We start from the raw sequence: 23,970 nt of genomic DNA on the forward strand, positions 1-23,970 counted from the left end.
GCAGTAACAAAATTATACTCATCTCATACCACACTTGTAACCTGGGAAACAGAAACTTAAGCTCATTTTTGTTTACTTTCGGTGATCCAAATTAAATTGGTTAGAAAGGACCTTCAGTGGATGCTGGAGGAAAGCTTTGATTAATAGAAAGAATTTCTTTTTGCACTCCGGAATGATTAGATTTCAGAACTGAGACTATTGTGTGGTGCTTCTCTTTATTATTGTAGTGCTCATTGAATATTTAATTTGACATTTCTTTTTATATTGTTGTGGTGTTTCAATTACCTTTTTCATCTCCTCTCTCAAACTGAGGTTGATAGCCTCTAGAAGGACTCTGCCCATTTTCAGCATATTTTATTTTTTATTTTTTTTCTTATTTTTACCCCATTCTATTGCTTTTCTTTCCTTCAAACAAAACCACATAACTCGATTTATCTAGCTCAGCCTCTCAAATAGAGGGATAAACAAGGGAGGGTACCAGGACCAAACAGATATAGGATCACTAATAGTAAGCTAGACAAAGAGGGGACCACCTACTCTAGCAGCCCAGGGGGTGTGATGGGGGATATAGGTTGCAGAAAGGGAACGGGGAAAAGGGGAGGACAAATTTGGTGATGAGTATTCCCCTGATTCAATGTTGATATGTACCTAAAATACTGCTCTGAAAGATATCTAAGCCATTATGATCAAAATAAAAATCAAAAAAAAATTAGGGGTAAGGAAAAAAAATAGAAAGAATTTAGAACAAAATAAAAAAAGAAAAATACTTAATTTTTTATAAAAGAGATTAATGCTTTCATTAAATGCTTTAAAATAATTTTCTCTTATAATTGCTATTTTTTTTTATAATTTTTATACATTTTTAAATTTTTTTTTGGTTTTTCGAGCCACACCCATTTGATGCTCAGGGGTACTCCTGGCTAAGCAGTCAGAAATTGCCCCTGGCTTAGGAGACCATATGGGATGCAGGGGGATGGAACCGAGGTCCTTCCTTGGCTAGCACTTGCAAGGCAGACACCTTACCTCTAGTGCCACTTTGCCAGCCCCAATTTTTATACTTTTTAAAATTTTAATTTTAATTTTTAAATTTTTTATAATTGCTGTTATAATTTTCTCTTATAATTCTCTTATAATAGTTTTATAATTGCAGATGTATATACATTTTTACTTAAACATGTATGTATCTAACATAATCAAGACATTTTTTTAAGTTTTAATAATATCTTTATTTAAGCACCATAATTGCAAACATGTTTGTATTTGGATTTCAGTTATAAAAAAGGACACCTCCCTTCACCAGTGCAACTTTCCCACCACCAATGCCCCCATCTCCCTCCTTCAGAAAATATTTTTAAGTGGCTGAAATATATATATGAAAAAGCCCTAAAGATCTCTGATATAATAGAGTTAATAATTCTGTCAAGGAAAACAAAATAAGTAAAAAAGAACACTTAGTATAATATATTCAGATTTGATGTCTTTGAGAATTGGGAATCTAGGAAAGAAAAAGAGGGTATTCATGTAATTTATATATACTGCTTGAATATCTTCATTACTATAAAGGCATTTTGAAAAGCCCTTTTTGAGGAAATGTGAATGAAGAGGTGAAAAGGAGGTAGAAAGTGATCTAATTAGTTCTCTGCTGCAGAAAGTATGCAAGTAGTATTTTAATGAAGACTCTAAAACACAAGTATGACTTCAATGCTTGTGAAACAGCATGGAGAACAACATGACATAAATTAAAAAGAACAGAAGTAAATCATTTATATTGGAGCTATAAAAGGCTCTAGGAAATTTAGGCCATTGTAAGGCAATATAAAGAGTTGGGTATGGTGCGGCAGCATATATTTAGAGCTGTGTGAAACTATACCCTTAAAATATGCACAGACATTCTGTTGTAGAGCATTTGTTGTGCATGTGTGAGACCCTGGTTTTTATTTCCAGAACTTCAAACACACACATGATTAATATCTACATATATTATCTGCAAAATCAACATAACCGCAAAAGTAAACAAGCAAGCATGCAAGCAAAAAAAATCCACTAGGAATTCACTGGCTATCTTGAAATAAAAGTGACAACATAAGCAACTTCTATTTTACAGTTTTTATAACTCTTACCTGGACTTATTTTGCACTCAGGGATCACTCCTGATTGCACTGGGGGACTATATTTGGGTATAGGATCAAACTCTGGTTAACCATATTCAAGGTAAGCACTCTACCTATTGTGCAACTTTTTAAATTATCATCTGGAAACCAGGGATGTATCTCATAACAATAGAGAACAGTGTGTGTGTGTGTGTGTGTGTGTGTGTGTGTGTGTGTGTGTGTCAGAGGCCCTGATTTGATACTAAGCTCAAATAGTTATCTCAACGCTGCTTTCAGTGAACCTACCTCCCAAGCATCTTTTGCTGTGTCCTCTGCCACAGGTGGCTAACTTAAAGTGGTTAAATAGAAGAAGATGAAGTGATGATTGAATCCTCTAGAATATAACAGAAAATAAACAAATAAAAGTAAGACAGTTACTTGTCAATAGGTAAATGAAGAGAACATTTTATTTTGGATAGAGTGGTAGATTGATAGGAGAATCAAAATTTAACTTAATGATAAAAATTCAAGTATTGAGTTAATTAACAAAATGTCCTATGGTTGTGTTTAGTTACATTTCTCAAGCATTTATTTTAGACAAACAACTTGGCATTTACTCTGAGTCCCCATGATGTCCTAGGATAGTATGACTGGGTAAAGCAAAGAGAGAGAGGATGGGATATTTAGTCTATGAAATTACTCTATCTGTTGGTCAGAATATGGGAAAACGGGTACTGGTAGATTGCTCTAGCCGGTAGGTTTCATATGTATCCCCAAAAGTCACCACATTGAAGTTCTTGAGCACTCAGAATTGTTACTTTTTTTGGGGGGGGGGCACACCCGGCGATGCTCAGGGGTTACTCCTGGCTGTCTGCTCAGAAATAGCTCCTGGCAGGCACGGGGGAACATATGGGACACGGGGATTCGAACTAACCACCTTTGGTCCTGGGACTGCTGCTTGCAAGGCAAACGCCGCTGTGCTATCTCTGCGAGCCCAGAATTGTTACTTTTTTTTTCTAAAAAGTGTGTATTTTATTTTATTTTATTTTTATTTAAACACCTTGATTACATACATGATTGTGTTTGGGTTTCAGTAATAAAAGGAACACCACCCATCACCAGAATTGTTACATTTTATCTGAAGTAAAAACCTAAAACTTTGACAGTTTATGTGGAAAAAACTACAAATTCAATGCTCTTCAATTTTTGAAATAGTGATTTATTCAAGGAAACATTAGTTATGTTGGATCTCTAAGGTTACTTTCCAACTTTAAATTCTGATTCTCAACTTATAAGAATAAAGATTCAAGAGGCAGGAGCGAAGCACAACAGTAGGGCATTTGCCTTGCACACAACTGACTGGGACTGACCTAGGTTTGATCCCATGTATCCCATATGATCCCCAGAGCCTTCCAGGAGCAATTTCTGAGTGCAGAATCAGAAGTAACTTCTGAGTGCTGCTGGGTATAGCCCAACACAAATCCAGAAACAACAACAGAACTAAACTAAAAAAAGGAATAAAGATTCAAAATGAAGTGGACTAATTTATGGATGACTCAAAAACCAAACAATTCTAATTGAACTTCAGGGTTTATAGGGTAGATTCAGGGCATTAGGTGACCTTCTTCCTCACCTTTTTGTATTAGAGATACACAATAATGTATCTGTCCATTTAAACAACTATATAACAAACAATATTAGAATTTTAAAAATTGTTTTCCTTTTCTCAAATAAGAAATGTACCATGACCATATTTCTTAGAATAAAGTTGCCAATTTTTATTATTAAAATTGCAAATTCATGTGTTTTGGATGAAATCATTTCTGATAACTTTATGAACAATACAATTTTACAGATGGGGGCAACTGGTAGTACTCTGGACTTACTCCTGATTCTGCACTCATGGATCACTATTGTAGCTATATTTGATTCCATATAAAAGAGCAAAGGTCAGCCATACATAATGACATGATTTAATCTCTGTACTATCTCTCTCTCTCCCATGAAATTGTAATTTTGTGAAACATGATCATTTGTTGAAAATTTCAGTACTATACTGTTACTTGAGATTGTTTTGTAGAAGACATTAGGAAAGAATATGACAGACATTCAAACATCCCCAATTGCTATTACAGATTTTGTTTAAGAATAAACAATTATGGTGTACCCAAAAATGTTTCATGTTTTTGCAATACTATAACAATTTGAATAATTCAACACATTTTGGAGCCATGAGAGTGGCAAAACAATCATGTTTAAATCTAAGTTGTATCCTTAAGAAAGAGAGGAAAGGTATAGGCATAAGGGAAGGAAAAATGAATAAGGAAAAGAGAAGATTATAAGAAAAAATGTAAGAGAAATAAGAGAAAAAGAAAAATATATAAAGGATAAAATGTATAAGAAACAAACTTGTAATCAGGTCCAATTTTTAAACATAGATTAATATTAAATGCATAGTAAGAAATTGTCAAGTACAGGATGTTATAAACACTGATGAATATAAAAATTCATCCCAATTTTATGTTGTATTTTGCCTTATGTTAAACTATATATAATATTGCTTAAGAAAATAGCCAACATTAAATATTATTTGGATTGTTGATTTATTTAATTCGGTGGAAGTATGAAGTGGCAATAGCAAGGGGTTTAAAGATAAGTTAAATTAATTCAGTGCATAAAATATTTAGGAATTCATACTGGAGATCTTTCCCTGCCATTAAAGCTAAAGAGATCAAAGAAAGTTTGGATATTTCACTTTATAACAGTTAGCATCCAAAATCATATTCAATGAAAACTTAGTGGTTTTCACTTACTAAATATCATGTCTCAAAGATGTCAATTTTTTTAGTTTTTGTTTTTTGGGCCATACCTGGTGAAGCTCATCAAAGATGTCTTAATAATAAGTTGTTGTTTCAATTTGGTAATATATAGTTGATAATCATTTCAGAAAATTTATGATACTCAAGTTACTCAAAGAAAACAAACCCTATCTCAATAGTTATTTTCATAATTATATTAATATCAACCTATATTTTAAATAAAATAGGAATCATTCTAGTAAATTAATCAATTAATACATTCTTTTAAAATGTTATGAAAAATATTTAAATTTCTAATCTAAATACAATGAAGTTATATCTTAAACAGTGTTCTCATATTAATTGTGTAGCAAAGACTTATGAAATTCTCACAACATAGTTACTTACAAACTGGCGTAATAGTTTGTATTTTTACATCATAAGATTTACATAATTATGTTTATGAATACATGCCTTTTCGTATAAATTACATTTTTGTGTTTTTAGTTTACTTTTGTTGTGTTCCAAGTAGTGAATCATAAAATCAATTTAATCTTCTCCTAAGATTGTGTAAAGTGTTTTGAGCTTTATTATATATATATATATATATTTTTTGGTTTTTGGGCCACACCCATTTGACACTCCTGGCTATGCACTCAGAAATTGCCCCTGGCTTGGGGGGACCATATGGGACACCGGGAGATCGCATCCGTCCTATGCTAGCGCTTGCAAGGCAGACACCTTACCTCTAGCACCACCTTCCCGGCCCCGAGCTTTATTATTTTTAAATAGCTATTTTATATTTGACTTCGTAGAATTTCCATTTTACTTTATAAACTTTATGTGTAATACTTAAGTGATATACATACCCACATTTACTAAATAAAATACTTAGATTCATGCATCTTTTAAGTAAAGTATATCACTTATTTGGACTGTAAAAGGAAAAAGAAAATACAAGAACAAGCTTTTCAAAGATAAAAAGAAAGTGCTTCTTACAAAGAATAGTTGTATCTGCTATCCTACTTTTTCTGTACTCTTTGATTCTTACCTCATTATGCTAGCTCAGAATTCTAAATATAATACTTAAATGTTTTATAACACATCTGAAAAATGTTTTATGACATCTCCAATTTATTTTTTTGTAACTGCCCATTACTTTACATTTTTTGTAAATATCCTTGATCCTAATTAATGTAGTACAACTAAATATGGACTTCAAAAACTAATAACTAGGGCCAGAGCAGTGGCACAAGTGGTAAGGCATTTGCCTTGCCCGTTCTAGCTTAGGACGGACCACAGTTCGATCTCCCAGCGTCCCACATGATCCCTCAAACCAGGAGCAATTTCTGAGCTCATAGCCAGGAGTAACCCCTGAGCATGTCCAGGTTGTGGTCCAAAACCCCAAAACAAAACAAACACACAAAAAGATCTAATAATTATATTATCTAATACCATTTTGTTTCTTAGAACATGAATTTTGTCATTTGTATAAGGTATATACCAAGTACCTAGCTCATAGAATTTCTTGAAAACCATTAATATTTGTTTTTATTGTTCTTGAAACAATTAGAACAACTAAAGTAATCTAAAAATGAGAAAAATAGAAGTATCCTGAAATAAAAATTTGTTTTTTTTTAAAGACCTTAAATGGGAGCGCAGTGATAGGGTGTTTGCCTTGAACCTTGGCTGACCTAGGACAGATCGCAGTTCCATACCCTAGTGTCCCAAATAATCTTCCAAGCCAGGAGCAATATCTGGTAGCATAGCCAGGATTAATCCCTGAGAGTCACCAGGTGTAGCCTCAAAAACAAAAACAACAAAAACAAAGGAGAAGACCTCAGTTAATATTATTTGCCATCAATTAGAAGATAGTATAAAGAAAAAAAATTGAAATGATATTTTGTTAAAGAGAATTATTTTACTTTCATTTTAATTATATGTTTTTTAAAGTATGGTTATGGTAAAATTATTAGTATAGGCTTTTACATTAAAATGATTCATCATGTTTTCAGTGAAAATATTCAGAATACCTTGAAAAATGTCAAATAAGAAGTTTAAGAACTGTTTTTTATTTGACAAAAGGTTATGGGTAAAAGAAATTTTGATAGCAGTGTCATTCTTTTGTCATAATTTTTATTCAAATGATTAGATTTCTTTTAATCAAATGAAAGTATAGAGCAATTAATGTTAAAAAGTTTCAATTATTTCCAGACTAAATAGCATTTAGAATTTCATTAAGATAAAAGATAGATAGCATCAATGGCTCTAAGAATGTATGTTAATTCATATTTTATGTTATAATAAATTCATAAGAAGAAAATATCTTATGAAAAATCATAGACTATGAATCAATTAACCACTAGTGGTCCCAGAAAATAGTCATATAAATAAGATTCATGTATCCTTACCAAATTTTTATAACATAGAAGCAGAAAATTGTAAGAGATTATTTACAAAATTTTTCTCCATGCTTTTAATTATATTTCCTGTAATAGCTGTTTGATATTTAATTCAATGGCATCACACTTGGTAAAAAGAAATGTCAAAGAAAATTGTACTTTTGCTTTGATGTATTCTGACCTCTACAAATTGTTTGGGAAATTTTGATTTAAAAATATCTCCTTACTTTCTTCTTATTATTTTACTCTAGTTTCCATTTTTAATTAATTATTCACATATCAATTTATTTATTTGGAGGCCACATCTGGTGGTTGCAGAGTTTACTCTTCACTCTGATATTTGGACAAGTTGATGGCAGGATGAAATTCAGAGCTTACAACAGTATTCTTTCAATGACTCTACTAATTTTTTGTTTATTTTTTTCCCTTGAACTATTGTTACTGTCACTTGACTCAAGAATATTGTCATTGTCCCAATCAGAAATTAATTGGCAGAAAGTGTCATGAATATGATTGTGTGAAAGGTTGTAGCAAGTTTTTATTAATACTGGTACAAACTGCATTAACAATTTTATCATATCTCTTCTGGTTTTAGGGTGGCTGAGTAAATTATATTTTATTAACACCAACAATCAGTTATTTTACACCAATGTGTAAACCAAAAGGACTTACTAATATAGCCCATTCTTGGAGATACCTGCTTCAAATTTATATCCAAAGCAACAAGAACAGTGCAGTTAACCTAAAATATGGTGGTAATAGCTAATAACCTAAAATATGGTGTATCCTGGTTCAACCCTGTACTTACTTACTGATATCAAACTTGACAAAGAATTATTCATTTTGATATTATACTTCTCTTCTGTTTTCAGTTTATTCTGAATTATTCATACTGTAAGGGGTCCTTTTTCAGTTTGGTATCCACATCTACCTCTCATATATTTTTATGGTTCATTTGCCAAGCCAATTACATTTAAATATCAGATGATCAGTAGTAGTAGACTACCAAGTTCAGTGATGATGATAAAATTCTTTTTCTTTCCCATTTTGACTTAAAGTTATTTGTAGTTTCCTGAACAATTTTGCCTGGTAGCAAACCTCTTGCCTTGGTTTTCTTTCTGAGGCCTCAATAATTTAAATATTCTTTCATTTGATATAATCCGAAATTCTCTCTAGGTATCTTTACTATTTAATCTCCTTTTTGGGAGTCAGAAAGATATACTACAATAGTTTGTTTCCCTTGCACACAGCTGACCTAGGTATAATCCCTGAAATCTCATATGTTCCCACAATCTCTGCTAAGAAATATCCCTGAGCCAGACAGAGTAAGCACTGACCAGTTGCCTGTGTCTAAACACCTCCTGTCCACCTCTCAAAAAAACTATTTGAATTTGTATATGTATACTATTTTAATTTTAGATAATTTTTTCTTGAGTGTGGTGGTTATACTGTTCTGTCTCTCAAGTGGAATTTAGAATCCTAGCATAATCCCCCGTGTTATTTGGACAATAAAGGATTTTATTTTATTTAGTGCCAGATTATACAATGCTTTTTGGGCTTTCCAGTGCTGAAAATTGTCTGGGACTCCTAACATTGTTCAGTGTCTCTAGGGACTGTAGTATTTTACGGGTGAGAGAGATTTCCCAGAGCTTCACTCAGAAATGCTGTGGGGATTATATAGTATGAGGAACTGAATTGTGGTTTTCCACATACACAAGCCCCTTATTCCATCTACTATCTTTCTAGTCCTAAGATTACCTAACCTTGTTGTATCTTACGGTCCTAACTGTAAGATGGGATCAAGATATAGTTCTAACTGTATACTCTGTAGGCAGAAACTCCAGTTTTGAAATCCTTCACTGTATGGTATTCTGAGCACTAGTGGAATGGTATTTAGAAAGCCAAAATCAGCCTCTGGGTAACACCAGATGTGGACCCCAAACCAAAAGAATCAAATACAGTTCGTTTCATGTCGCTGAAATGTCTGGATGAGTTGTAGGGCTGTGTCTTCCAGGTTGCTTATTCTCTTTTTTCCTTCACTCAATCTTTTGAATTCTCAGTTGTATTTTTTTTCAGTTCTATTACTGTTTTCTCTACCTCTGTAACTTCTTATTGAGTCACTCTTACATTATTCTGTTCATCCATTCATCTTTTTAGTAGAATTAGCATCTTATGGTACTTACTTTGAATTCTTCTTATTAGGAAGACTGTAAATACCATTTTCATACTTCAATAATTTTAAGAAATTTGACTTGTTCTTTCTTTTTGGATACTTTCCTCTGTCTTTCTATTATTCCAAATCCACTTTGCCTCTTTCTTTATATTAGTCACCTCTATTAACTCCCTTGGTCTGTAAGAATTACCATGTGTCCTGAAGAGTCCAAAAGCAAAGTCCATCATGGGCAACTGACTACATACTCCAGGTATGTTTCCTGAGTGGGTTGTATCTGACTTCACACTGTCAGTGTGTCATAGTGTGTGGGCTGATGACCTGACTGTAGTCAGATGCAATATTATGTGCTCTTGGGCAATATTGTGGGCCCATGGAGACAGAATTACTTTGCCCTATGCAACAAGTAGGTAGAGAGCTTACTTGACCCAGTCACATAAGTAGAATTAGTGTTATTTGGACAGTTTGGAGTATTAGTGTCAGTTTCTATTACAGTTAATGGCTCTTTTTTTTTTCGTTTTGGTTTTTGAGCCATACCCGGTGACGCTCAGGGATTACTCCTGGTTATGGGCTCAGAAATCCTTCCTGGCTTGGGGGACCATATGAGACGCCAGAGAATCGAATCGCGGTTCGTCCGAGACTAGTGCCAGCAAGGCAGATGCCTTACCGCTCCGCGCCACCACTCCGTCCCCAACATTTAATGATTTTTGGTTATATTACAAGCTAATATATTTTATCACAGGACTCACCTGAAGCCTTTAGGAGATTGGGGGACTTGAGAGATTCTAATATGTTCCCAAATTGTTAGCATGTTACAGGAAATTTCCACAATGGCAGCCACCTGTATTACTGAATTCAGATTTCTCCCAGAAGTTTTTTACTTATTTAAGCAGGTTCCATAAAGTTAGTAAATAAAATCCTATCAGTTGTTATGCATATCCTTCAAACCATAATGTTATTAGTCTCTAGATAAGTTGAGTCCAAAGATTCTTTAATGATATATTCTCTAATTCCTGTAGATCTTCCATCCTCCTCAGATTTCTGTCAGTTGTCAATGTTGGTAATTTAGAAATCCATATGTGTAATGTAATCCTGAAAAGTTAATGTGGGAGAAACACTCACACTTGTTTTTTAAGAATAAATTTGAATAGTCACATTTCCTCCTGACTGAAAACATTCACACTGGGGACTTGGTATATTCCGTGATATGGTACTAGATGCGTCATTTTTCCTGTCAGGTTTGGTTCTGTCCTCTCATGCTTTGTTGTGAGATTCTCCTGTTTTTCAGATTTGTTTCTTGCTAATTATTCCACAAGTAATTATAGATTTTTGTTAAGAGAAGAGATCCTAATTTCAATTAAGTCTCATTGTACTTTGTAGACTCTAGGAGAGTATTGCATATGCTATTTTTTATTAATAATTTTTATTTTGACCAAAGTGGATTACAAATCATTTACAGTAGTATTTCAGGTACATAGTGACATTGAATCAGGGGCATTTCCACCACCAATGTTGTCCTCCCTCTACCCCTGTTCCCAGCATGCATTCCATATCGCTCCTCCTTTGCCCCCTCCACCCCAGGGCTACTAGTATATAAGTGGTCCCTTCTTCTAGCCTGTTGTAGATTGGGTATCAATTCTGTTGTAGTTGGCTTTGGATTTGATGTTCAAGTTTAATCAAGTTTTTATTTCTAGTCAATGTTCATACTGTTTGGTCTTGGTGCCCTCCATTATTTCCTCCTCAGTTTGTGAGGCAGAACAATATGGTTCAATGCTATTTTTGAAGAAAAAAAGAATAAATTATAGAAACTCATCAATAAGTATCAGAAGGGTGATTTAATTAGGAAAGTAAATCATAGAAATCACAGATAATAAGTACCGAATTGTGTATTGTTTCCTTAAATATTTTTTATTTATTAGAGTGTAATTTTAGCTTCTGCTTCACATCTGATCTTCCAAGGACCAGGAATCTTATTATGATGAAACCACCTTTAACACAATTTTTTACTTAGATTGGTGTTTATTCAAGCAGTACATAAACATTATCAATTGTGTTTCTCAGGACAAAAATATAAGCTTTATTTCTCTAAAATCTAAAATGTAGCAAATAGCACTTTGTCCAGAGTTGTCACAGGAATTAGTGAAATAATAAGGAATTGTCATGTCCATTTCCTAAGAACCGAGTTTTAGTTGTCAGCTTTTCTTTAACAAAAACTTCTCAATGATGCCTTTGAAGAGGCCTTTTATTGACATGACAACCAATAATTTTATTAGATATGGAATTCTTACATGTTAAGAATGTTATTTTACTTTAATCTAGAGGCTAATACAAATCTGTTATGGGGATGAGGAGCAGTACAATGTAAGATCAACTAGAATTTTAACTGGATCTATTTCACAGAGTAGAGCAAAATATAATGTTTTGGGTAAATATATACAAACAGGATTATCAAAAATATTAAATGGACAACTGGGAATTAGAGTATTGTTCTTTATTTCATATATAAAGAAACATTGTTAAAACAATGTAATGGCATTAATAATGAAATCCAATATTTGATTCTCTGTTTTCTTAGCCTTTTTTTTTGTTTGTTTTTGGGTCACACCCAGCCATGCTCACGGGTTACTCCTGGCTCTATGCTCAGAAATCGCTCCGGGATTTGAACCACTGACTTCTGCATGAAAGGCAAACACCTTACCTCCATGCTATCTCTCCAGCCCCATGCTTTTTTTTTTTTCATTCTACTCTTACTACTCTTTTTCACCTTTGGGTTTTGAACATGCCATCAGCAATTCCAGCCACAGCTATTATTATTGTGATGCCACGTTCACACACTAGGCCTCTAAAATTTCTGTTCAATACACCTAGCAATTATGATAACTCAATTTCTTGAATCTTTAACTTCACAAACAGCTATGGCAAATGCTTAGTCCTTTAAGGAGCACATAAAAATAAAAAGAGCATTTTTAAATAAGGTAAATCTTTCATATAGTTCCAAGAATATTTATTTTGATTTCTAAATAGAAATGTAGGGAGATTGATATAATCTTTTGTGGCCCAATTGACACCTGCCGCTATATTCAAAAGAAAATATCTAGGGCCCGGAGAGATAGCACAGCGGTGTTTGCCTTGCAAGCAGCCCATCCAGGACCAAAGGTAGTTGGTTCGAATCCCGGTGTCCCATATGGTCCCCCGTGCCTGCCAGGAGCTATTTCTGAGCAGACAGCCAGGAGTAACTCCTGAGCACAGCCGGGTGTGACCCAAAAACCAAAAAAAAAAAAAAAAAAAAAAAAGAAAATATCTAGAGATAAATTTTAAATCTGTTGTTGATAAAATAATTTTGGGGAAAAGATCTATTATTTTATTTTTGACTAGACAAGAAATAATTATCTTTAACAAACAAAATTTTCCTCTTTCAAAAACAGATAAATAGTTCTGTTTTTAATTTATAAATCCATAATGCAGCCAGGCTAAAGCCCAATCCTAAAGTCCTTCTTTTTATGCAAATATAGCTTAATTGGCCTCATTTGAAGCGGCATATTGTCTTCTCTTAATTATCTAGCATATATCCACTAAAAGCAAGATTTTTTAGTAAATGTTTTCTCAGTGATAAACATCAACACCTCAAGCAAACAATTACTTTTATGGTTAGTTTCATTTCCCCACTCATTTTAAACTAATTGATATAGCTCACTTATATGTTCAATTTAAGATGATCCTAGCATTTAATAAAGAGTTCAGAAATTAGTGAATCCCGCTTTAAGATTCTATCATCAGTTCTTGTTATTAGAAATTTATCATTTTCAAGAGAAGTTATATGCTTAAATGTCAAGGCATAAAATTAAGTGACATTTGTTTGTTTTTGATGGTAGTTGGGTGTGCTCAGAGGTCCCTTTTCCTAATATTTTTATGTATTTTTCATAAAAACTAACATTTTTATATAAAACTAAGCAACAAGCTGGCTATACAAACCCTATGAATTTTCTAAGGCAAACGGAAAATTAATCAACGATTTTTTTAGACATGAAATCATACAAACCTCTCAAATAAATCCCCTTGCCTTCAAACATAAATCAGACTCTAGAATGGGTTTGTGACCCAAATCCAAACTTCTCTTTCCACTCTATCATTAATATAGGATAATTTTATTTAATTCATGATTAGGTAACAATGTTTGCATCATTTCTTCAATTTTCTTTTTGCTAGTCTTGTGTAAAGTGTATACTGTGCTCTATGTGACAGTTTGGTAATTATACTAATTCCTGATGCATTCTGGACCATTTTAACAAAAGACATTTATTCATAGTTGGAGGTTATTTTACTTATTTTTAATTTTAATTTTTAAATATTTATTTAAGCACCATAATTAAAATCATGATTGTAGTTGGGCTCCAGTGCAACATTTCCACCACCGATGTCCCTGATCTCCCTCCTTCCCATCCCTTCTGTATTCGAGACAGGAGTTCTACTTCTCTCATTTATTAACATTGACATGCTAGTTGTTAGTGTGGTTATTTCCCTAACAATATCTTTGTGGTGAGCTTCATATTGTGAGATGGTCCCCTTAACTCTATTGTCTCTGGGGTTATTACAATACTGACTTTACATTTTTTTTAAAAAAAAACTCATAGATGAGTGAGACTATTCTGTGTCTATTTCTCTCCCTCTGACTTCATCTCTCCCGACGACTGCATAATATTTTATCGTGTATATGTACCACAGTTTCTTTAGCCATTTATCTGTTGAAGGGCATCTTAGTTGTTTCCAGAGTTTGGATATTGTAAACAGTGCTGCAATGAATATAGGTGTGAGGAAGGGACTTTTGTATGGTAATTTGTGTTTCTAGGACCTCGATGCAAACCTATGGCATGTGTGCCAGTGGTGGCACGCAAAGGCCTTGCAGCTGGCACGTGGGAAGATCCGCAATTAAGATATGTGGCATGGCAGGAGGCGAGTGTGCGGGTGTCTGCTTTGCAGTTCACCTGTCATCAGGGCAGGACTGGCCATTGGGAGGACCAGGCTTTGTGCGGCAGTTTAGGTACTCGGGCTCAAAAAAGTTAGAGTGGTATAGCTGGTTCATATGGGAGCTCAATTTCCAGTTCTTTAAAGAATCTCCGTATTATTTTCCATAAAGGCTGGACTAGAAAGCAGTCCCATCAACAGTAAATAAGAGCTCCTTTCTCTCCACATCCCTGACAGCACTGCTTGTTCTCATTATTTGTGATGTGTGCCAATCTCTGTGGTGTGAGATGGTACCTCATAGTTGTTTTGATTTGTATCTCCCTGATGATTAGTGATGTGGAGCATTAATTCATGTGACTTTTGGCCATTTGTATTTCTCTTTGAGGAAATATCTGTTCATTTCTTCACATTTTTTGATGGGGTTAGTTTTTATTTTTCTTGTGAAGTTCTGTCAGTTCCTTGTATATTTTGGATGTTAGCCTCTTATCTGATGGGTATTGGGTAAAATAAAATAGGACATGCAGAAATAGAAACACATACCCTGCTCATGGATTGGCAGGATTAACATCATTAAAATAGCAATACTCCCCAAAATATTGTACAGATGTAATGCAATCCCTCTAAAAATACCCAAGATATTCTTCAAAGAAGTGGATCAAACACTTCTGAAACTTATTTGCAACAATAAACAACTAAAGATAGGTACAGAAATCCTTGGGAAAAGTAATATGAGAGGCATTACTTTCCCTAATTTTAAATTGTATTACAAAGCAATAGTTATCAAAACAACATGGTATTAGAATGAAGACAGATCCTCAGATCAGTGGAATAGACTTGAGTATTCAGAGAATGTTCCTCAGACATAAAAATCAACTAATCTTTGATAAATAGGGAAGAAATACAAAATATAAGGAGGAAAGCTTCTTCAACAAGTGGTGTTGGCATAACTGGTTAGCCACTTGCAAAAAAGCAAACTCGGACTCCCAGCTAATGCCATGTATGAAGGTAAAATCCAAATGGATTAAAGACCTTGATATCAGACCTGAAACCATAAGTTTTATAGAACAACATGTAAGTAAAACACTCCATAACATTGAGACTATAGGTATCTTCAAGGAAGAAACAACACTCTCCAAACAAGTGGAAGCAGAGTTAAACAGATGGGAATATATTAAGCTGAGAAGCTTCTGCACCTCAAAATAAATAGTGCCTTGCATACAAGATTCACCCACTGAATAGAGCTTATTTTAAAGAGAAGTTTGTTAGGTCCTTGGAGTCTGGAAGTGTGTATACTGGGTGTGGTATGGAATATGTGCATTGGAGACCATTATTGAAAATATCATAAATCACAAAACCTCCCTCAATTAAAACTAGTAATTATTGAAAAACAGTTCAATAAGTGTACAATAATTATAATGATAAAAATCTAATTATTGAATAATAGTTGGAGTACTTATTTAATAATAGTTCCCCACTATATTAATGGATTTTTATACTTATTTAAATAATTGTGATTTTAAAAATTACTTGTAGTTGTGTTTTCAACATAGTGTTTAAAAACCAATCTCATCAACATTATCAACTTCTTTCACCACTGTTCCCAAAGTCCATCCCATACCACCACTACCCATCACAGCCTGCCATTATAATCACAACCATTTATAATTTTGTTTGTTAAAGGTTGAATTTCACTATTTCATTGTTGTTGACTCTGGCTTGCATATTTAGTTCTGTCCTTTCTTAACACCAGTAATGCATCCATGTCCCCTCAGCCTTGTCCTCATTATTTTAATTTATCTTTCTACTCCTCCACTCATTGTCTTTTCTTCTTTTCACTGTATTCTGGCCAACAGTGTTCTCAACAACCTTCATTTAAACCATGGCTTTCAGGCTAAAACAAGAGCACAGTGGTATGGTGTTTGCCTTGTAAGTGGCTAACCCAGGATGGACCAGGTTTTAGTTCCTGGCACCCAATATGATCCCCCCGGGCCTGCCAGAGTGATTTCTGAGTGCAGCACCAGTAACCCTGAGCACTGCCAGGTGTGGCTCAAAAACAAAAACAAACAAACAAACAAACAAAAAATATTGCTTTTCTTCATGCAGTTATTTTAAATTAAACATATAAGTATCAGCCTGTATTTTATCCTCTTCTTCTGGTTTACGCAATATCTTCTAGTTCTATCTATGCCAGAGTAAATTGTATAATTTTATTATTCCTTATATATCTATGTATTATTCCATTAAATATATGTTCCTCATCTTCACAATATTCTCATTTGTTATTGGACACCTAGGTTGATTCCAACTCTTAGCTGTTGTACTAAGTTCTGAGATAAATAGTGGTGTGTATTGAAGGTTTTTGTTCGTACTGGGGATAAATTTCCAAGAGTGGGGTTACTGAGTTTACTGAATACTCTCCATATCATTTTCATAGTTTGTATTAGAAAGCATTTCCACCAACAGTAGATGAGAGTTTTTTTTAACCACATCCCCAACAACACAAATTGTTTCCAAGATTTTAATATGTGTAATCCTCACTTGTATAAAATGTTATCTTATTGACATCTTGATATCAACTTCTCTAATAAGCGATGATGAGCATTTTTCCCTGTTGGTCTTCCAACAGAGGCGTCTGTTCATTTCTCATCTCCATTTTGTATGATGTTTTTAGGTTTTGAGGGCTTAACATTTGTGTGTACTTTTTTTTTATTCTTTTTTTTTTATTTGGTGTTTTTTGGGTCACACTCGGCAGTGCTCAGGGGTTACTCCTGGCTCCATGCTCAGAAATTACTCCTGGCAGGCACGGGGGACCATATGGGATGCCGGGATTTGAATGGATGACCTTCTGCATGAAAGGCAAATGCTTTACCTCCAGGCTATCTCTCTGGCCCCTTTGTGTGTACTTTGTAAATCCTCTATTTAAACCTTTTATCTGATATATTGAACATAAATATTTCCTGGCACTTAACTGTCCTTTAGTTTTAGCGTCGTTCTGGATTTTTTTTTTTTTTTGCCATAGAAACACATTTTAGTTTGATGTAGTTCCAGTGTTAATTGGAACAAAGTCTGACTTTCAGACAAATGGGTCATAATAGAATATCCAGTGACAAGTATATGGTCAACTAATTTTTGACAAAGGAGCTGAGAACATAAAATTGAATAAAGACTTCCTCTTCAACAAAACAACTACATGACAGCCTTTAAGAAATTAAAGTTTGATCTATATCTTTCATCTAATACAATAATCAACTCACAGTAGATCAAAGACCTTGGTATTATATCTGAATCCATAGAATACATTGAGGGGGAAAAAACAGACAACTCCAAAACCTAGACATCAAAAGAGTCTTTAATGTTATGATGCCATTGATCAGAGTCTGTCTTCATACCAATGCCATACTATTTTGATCACTGTGGCTTTAAAAGTACTGCTTCAAGTTAGGTATTACAATGGCTTCTAGTTTCTTATTTTTCAGTATGGTTTTGGCTATCCAGCTTCTTTTAGGGTTATACACAAACTTTATTACTTACTATTCTAAGTCCTTGGAGAATGCTATCTGAATTTGGCTAGGGATTGCATTGATTCTATATGATAGTTTAAGTTTGGTCATCTGAGCATTTAATAAGATTATCTAAAATATTTTCTATTAAATCAATAAACTGGTAATGTATAGGAACAAATCATATAACCTTAGGTACCAGATATGAATAATACCAACACAATACCATACAAGAATTATAATTCTAATTAAAATTTAGAAATATTTTATCATTACTGATGAGTTTGTTTTAATTTTTATAAGTTACTATTTAGTGCTCACTTTGGCAGCACATATACTAAAACTGGAACAGAGAAGATTAGCATGGCCCCTGTGCAAGGATGACATGCAAATTCGTGAAGCGTTCCATATTTTTTAAAAAATTACTTTTTAATATAATCTCTTTTGGGGGCCGGGCGGTGGCGCTGGAGGTAAGGTGCCTGCCTTGCCTGCGCTAGCCTAGGATGGACCGCAGTTCGATCCCCCGGCGTCCCATATGGTCCCCCAAGAAGCCAGGAGCAACTTCTGAGCGCATAGCCAGGAGTAACCCCTGAGCATCACAGGGTGTGGCCCAAAAACCAAAAAGAAAAAAAAATATAATCTCTTTTGTTAGTATTTGGTAATTTATCTTGTAGTGCTATATTTGCATCATTGATGTCTAGTAGTTTTTTTATAAGACAATCTCCTCACAACATCATTGGAAAACTATATAAAAATAATTTTGTTGAGTGGTAGGGCATTTGCCTTGCATGCGCTAACCAAGGACAGACCGTGGTTGGATCCCCCAGTATCCTATATGGTCCCCCAAGCTAGGAGTGATTTCTGAATGCATAGCCAGGAGTAACCCCTGAGCAATAATAATAATAATAATTTTGTTGGTAGAATTTATGTATGTACTTTATTGGTAAATTGATGTATTTTTACATGTTTGCCATTCTTATCTAGTTTCAAAATTATTTCTTATTTTCCTTTAATAATAAAGTCCTAAATCTACTCTTTACTTCTTTTTTTTTATTTGTTTGTTTGTTATAAAGCCATTGCCAATAGTGTTAGGATCTATTTCCATATCTCTGTCCATTAAGCTATCTCTCTAACCTCTTAAATATAAATCTTTTTATTTGGATTATTCTATGCCCTGTAATACTTTAAATTTCGTTGAAATTATCTCCTTTAAGAAAAGTGGGGATAATTTCTCTGTGAGGCCTTCATACTTAGTAATCTTTAAGTGTTTGGAATACTCTTCTAATTCCTCTGTTAAAGATTTAATTTAAATAATATTCCTCTTTTTGAAAAACTTATTTACTTGAGTAAATAACATGGTCTCATGGAGGCTTATTGTTTGTTTTTAAGGGACATGTATGGCCTCAAGTAATACTCTTGGCTTTGTGCTCAGGGATAACTTCTAGTGGGGTTTAAGGGATGAAATGTGATATCTTGGATTGAACCCAGGTTGGCAGTTTGGCCCTGTGCAAGGCTAGAACTTTTTCTGCTGTATTATCACTCAGGCTTTTATCTTGCAGATTTGTGTTTGCTTTTTTGTTTTTGAGTCAGATCCAGCAGTGCTCACTGGTTACTTCAGGCTCTATAGTCAGGGATATTTCCTGGTGTGCAAGGCTAGCATACTAAATGCTCTACTAACATTCCATCAGCCTTACTGATTTTTAGATTTAGATTAATATTTGCCCTCTTTCTTGTGTGACTTTCTATGTTCAGTGGTTACCCTTTCTCTGATATGTCTTTTTATAGCAATGCTGTGCTGTTCAGTATATTTTTAATTAAATGATCACCTCACTAAAATCAAATTTATCTTATAATGTGCTTATTAGATTACATTTTCTAACCATTCATTTCATCTTCTGTTTGTAGTAATTGTATATTATCACTTTATTTTAGCTTCTTTTCTCATTCTTTATAAAATATTGGTATCAGTTTATTATTTTTCATAGATTTTGTGTTAAATATTCTTTCTAAATTTTTGAAATATATCACTCTGCCTTTATTAACATGTTTTATTACCAGTAAATCCCTTTATTCCTACTTGTTATTTTTCCATCATGCGGAATTTTCATTAATTAAGTTTCTACAGTCTTTTTAATTTTTGTCATTTGCTTTAGATTTTCATCAACCTTTTGTCAATCTTTTTTGGTGATTGTGTGGCATTTCTTTTGATATAATAGTAGTTCTTTTACATGTAGAATTTATGTATCTATGTAGCATTCAGTTCTTTCCTCATTATCTTGTAGTAAATAACTTGGATTTTCTGATTCAAATGGAGGAGACACTTAAGAAGATTAGCAGAAACATCCATTTAGACTTCACATTTTTCATGCCCCGCTTCCTTTACATTTTTTAAATTCCTCTTAAATATTTGAACATACCCATTCTTCTTTCATTTCCATAGCAGTTGTTCTGAATCTAATGCCTTTCTTCCAGTTCTATATCAATATTTGCAGTAAATTTCTGACTTTTGCAGGAGAACATTTACAAAAGTGTATTTTTCTTAGTAGTTTAGCTACCACTTTATCCTAGTTCTTTTCTTTAATCCTATTATATCATTTTTTACCAAAGTCAGCTTTTCTAGTTAGAAAAAACTAAAGTAACGTGGGAGAGGGTGTGCCTAAGTCTTGAGAAAATGAATAGGTTAAAATCAGAGAAGAAATATTAGAAATAAGTTAGGAAGGAATATGTTATATGATGTGTAAAGAATTTTATCTCTTAATTAAAAGTATTCAGTTTTCGGTGTTTAAATAAAGATAAAAAATTTTAAAAAAATAATAAAAACAAAAAAACAAAAACAAAAAAAAGTATTCAGTTTTAATTTTATATTAACAAAATTATTTACACAATTAAAAGACTTATACACTTTATATAAAATATATGCAGATGTACAAAGTTGTTTAAAATTAAAAATTTGGACTAAATTTTAAAATTATATTATGAAATTAGAAGAATATGGTTAAAATTATAATTATTATTTTTGTGTGATCAGTAGTAGTGAATTGACTATTTAGATTATGCGTATTTGTTTCTCAATTTATGTTATTTTAATAGGATTTTTATAACTGCCCACATGTTATTAAATCATTTGAAAATAGTCAGATTTATCTTACTAATCCTCTATTAGAAGATATTCAGGCTGCTTTTCACTATAAATATTATTGTACTAATTGTCCTTGTACATTAATCTTGGTTTAACCGCATTGTCTTTTGGAAAAACTGAAAGGATTAAAATTAACTGAGATAAAGTCATACATATGTTTCATTTATATTTTAAAAGTGTTTCTCATAGACATTTTATTTCTTATTATTTTTATCAGTGGATACATTTTATTTCTTTCTTATTAATAGAAATTGGCATCATAAAATTTAAATATCATTGCCAATTTAACTTGGAAATTATGATATCTTTAAATTAAACTTTATTTATTGGTACTGAATACTTTTATTTTGTTATTTTTATTTTGGGGCCACACTAGCAATGCTCAGTGGTTATACTTGGCTTTGCACTAAGGAATTATTCTTACTCTTGGTGGTGCTCAAGAGACCTGAATTTTGCTTTTATCTAATTTACTGATTTACTTTTTTTATTTTGTTTTGTTTTTGGGTCACACCCAGCAGCGCTCAGGCATTACTCCTGGCTCTACGCTCAGAAATCTCTCCTGGGGGTCCGGAAAGATTACATGGAGGTAAGGCATTTGCCTTGCATGCAGAAGGTCGGTGGTTCGAATCCCGGCATCCCATATGGTCCCCTGAGCGTGCCAGGAGTAATTTCTGAGCATAGAGCCAGGAGTAACCTCTGAGAGCTGCTGGGTGTGACCCAAAAACCGAAAAAAAAAAAAAAAAAAGAAAAAAAAGAAAGAAAAGGAAACAAAAGTAAAAGCTCCTGGTAGGCTCGGGGGACCATATGGAATGCAGGGATTAGAATCACTGTCCTTCTGCATGCAAGGTAAAACGCCTTGCCTCCATGTTACCTCTCCAGCCCCTGATTTACTTCTTTTTTTTTATAAATATCTATACATGTTCTATGTAAGTCTTGGCAATTATGGTTCACTTTTTTTTTTTTTTTTTTTTTTTTGGTTTTTGGGCCACACCCAGCAGTGCTCAGGGGTTACTCCTGGCTGTCTGCTCAGAAATAGCTCCTGGCAGGCACGGGGGACCATATGGGACACCGGGATTCGAACCAACCACCTTTGGTCCTAGATCGGCTGCTTGCAAGGCAAACACCGCTGTGCTATCTCTCCGGGCCCATACTTTTTCTGTTATTTCTTTTAATATCTAATTATAAATGTTTATGAATGTATTTGTTTCTTTACATACTCTATTTATGAGTTTCTTTTAAAAGTTATTAAATACATAAACATACTTTACTCATCTTTGTATTTATTGAAATCTCACGTTTATCACTTATTAATCTCTCTGTGATAAGAACTATTTTAGCTAACATCCAACTTCTCCTGAGCCAAGGAGAGAACTCAAAGGATTCCTCGAATACAGGAATCATATATTTAGTTTCCAGCTCTGCCTGATCCTCCAAGCTCGATTCTGTAGGTGTGATTCCTAACATAAGAAAACCCAGGGCTATAGAGTTAGTATAGTTGGTGGAGTGTTGCCTTGAACATGGCCAACCTGAGAATTCCTATGACCCTATTGCCTTGAGAGACTTGGGGTCTCAGAGCAGTAGCACAATGGGAATGGCATTTGCCTTGCACGCTGTCATCCTAGGTTTGATCCTTGCATTCTATATGGTCTCCAGAACACAGAAGCAAGTGTAACCCTTGAACGCGTCAGGGTGTGGCCCACCTCCTTCAGAAAAAAATACAAACCCTCTAAGTCTAAATAAATCCTACCAAGACAAAGTCAGGAGTAAGCTCTGAGTACTATTAGTTGTGCCTCCCCCTCATAAAATAAAGTCACATTTTGCCAGTTTTGGGTAATATTGAAGCTCAAAGATGTGCTTAATGGGAAAAAAATTTCTCACATTCTTACAGTTTTCTTTAAACTATTTTCCACTTATTATGCTCACTCATACACAATTATGTATTTGTAATGAATGTATGTCTTCCACAAATTGACAGATCTACTTGTATTTTGGGGGGAAGTGACAATATTTAGTTGTACTTAGGGGGTACTGTTAACTCTGTGAACATGTATCATTTCTGATGCAACTCCAACTTGGGTGGAGCTAAATCTAGTGTTAGGGATCAAACCTGGGTCAGTTGAAAGACTGACCTGACTTTACCTTCATCTCTTCATTCTTTATTAATCCTCTTTATTCTTTTATTTTTCCACATCTACCTCTTCTCAGAACTCACTTTTGACTCTTCACTCAAGGATTACTCCTTATAGGTCTAAGGGACTTAATGAGGATCCAAACTGGGGATTCAAACTGAGTCCACTGTGTGCAAGACAAGCTGTGCTATAAATCTCAAACCCAGTAATATTTTTAAAGAAATTATTTAAAATTTTTAACAATTAAATGGTATTTTGGAAGCATTACTTTTTCTCGGTTTTATTGTAAAATATGTCTTTGAGGGGCCGGAGAGATACCATGGTGGTAGGGCATTTACCTTGCATGCTGAAGGATGGTGGTTTGAATCCCGGCATCCCATATGGTCCCCTGAGCCTGCCAGGAGTGATTTCTGAGCATAGAGCCAGGAGTAACCCCTGAGCGCTGCCGGGTGTGACCCAGAAACAAAAAAATAAATAAATTAAAATGTCTTTGAAAGAATTTAGAAGAAAGTAAAGCAACAGTATAAATATCTTGCAACCAATGACCAACACTACTTGGAAAGTCCCTGAAATTCTGGAATATTGCAATACCAGGAACTGTCAGACCCATAGCAGCAGGCTAAGAAGCTCTGGACTTTCAAGCACTACTGGATGTTACTCTTATAAAAAGTGATTGGTGAATCACTTTGTTGTTGTTGTTGTTGTACTGAAGGTATTAGACATCGTGTTATTGGGGAAATCCCAGGTTAAATATCTGTGGCCTCAGTTATTTCTCACTTA

The 23,970-nt window shown here is 33.9% G+C and overlaps 1 protein-coding gene and 1 non-coding gene across 2 annotated transcripts in view; both read left to right on the forward strand.

Moving 5' to 3' along the window:
* KYNU (kynureninase) overlaps window positions 1-23,970 on the forward strand; it is a 147,207-nt gene that overhangs the window by 106,838 nt on the left and 16,399 nt on the right. The window lies entirely within an intron of this gene.
* LOC126010691 (U6 spliceosomal RNA) lies at window positions 18,236-18,337 on the forward strand. Its single transcript, XR_007496706.1, has one exon. It is a non-coding gene; the product is annotated as a U6 spliceosomal RNA (small nuclear RNA).

The sequence above is a fragment of the Suncus etruscus genome, chromosome 5, assembly GCF_024139225.1.
Source record: "Suncus etruscus isolate mSunEtr1 chromosome 5, mSunEtr1.pri.cur, whole genome shotgun sequence".
Lineage (NCBI taxonomy): Eukaryota > Metazoa > Chordata > Mammalia > Eulipotyphla > Soricidae > Suncus > Suncus etruscus.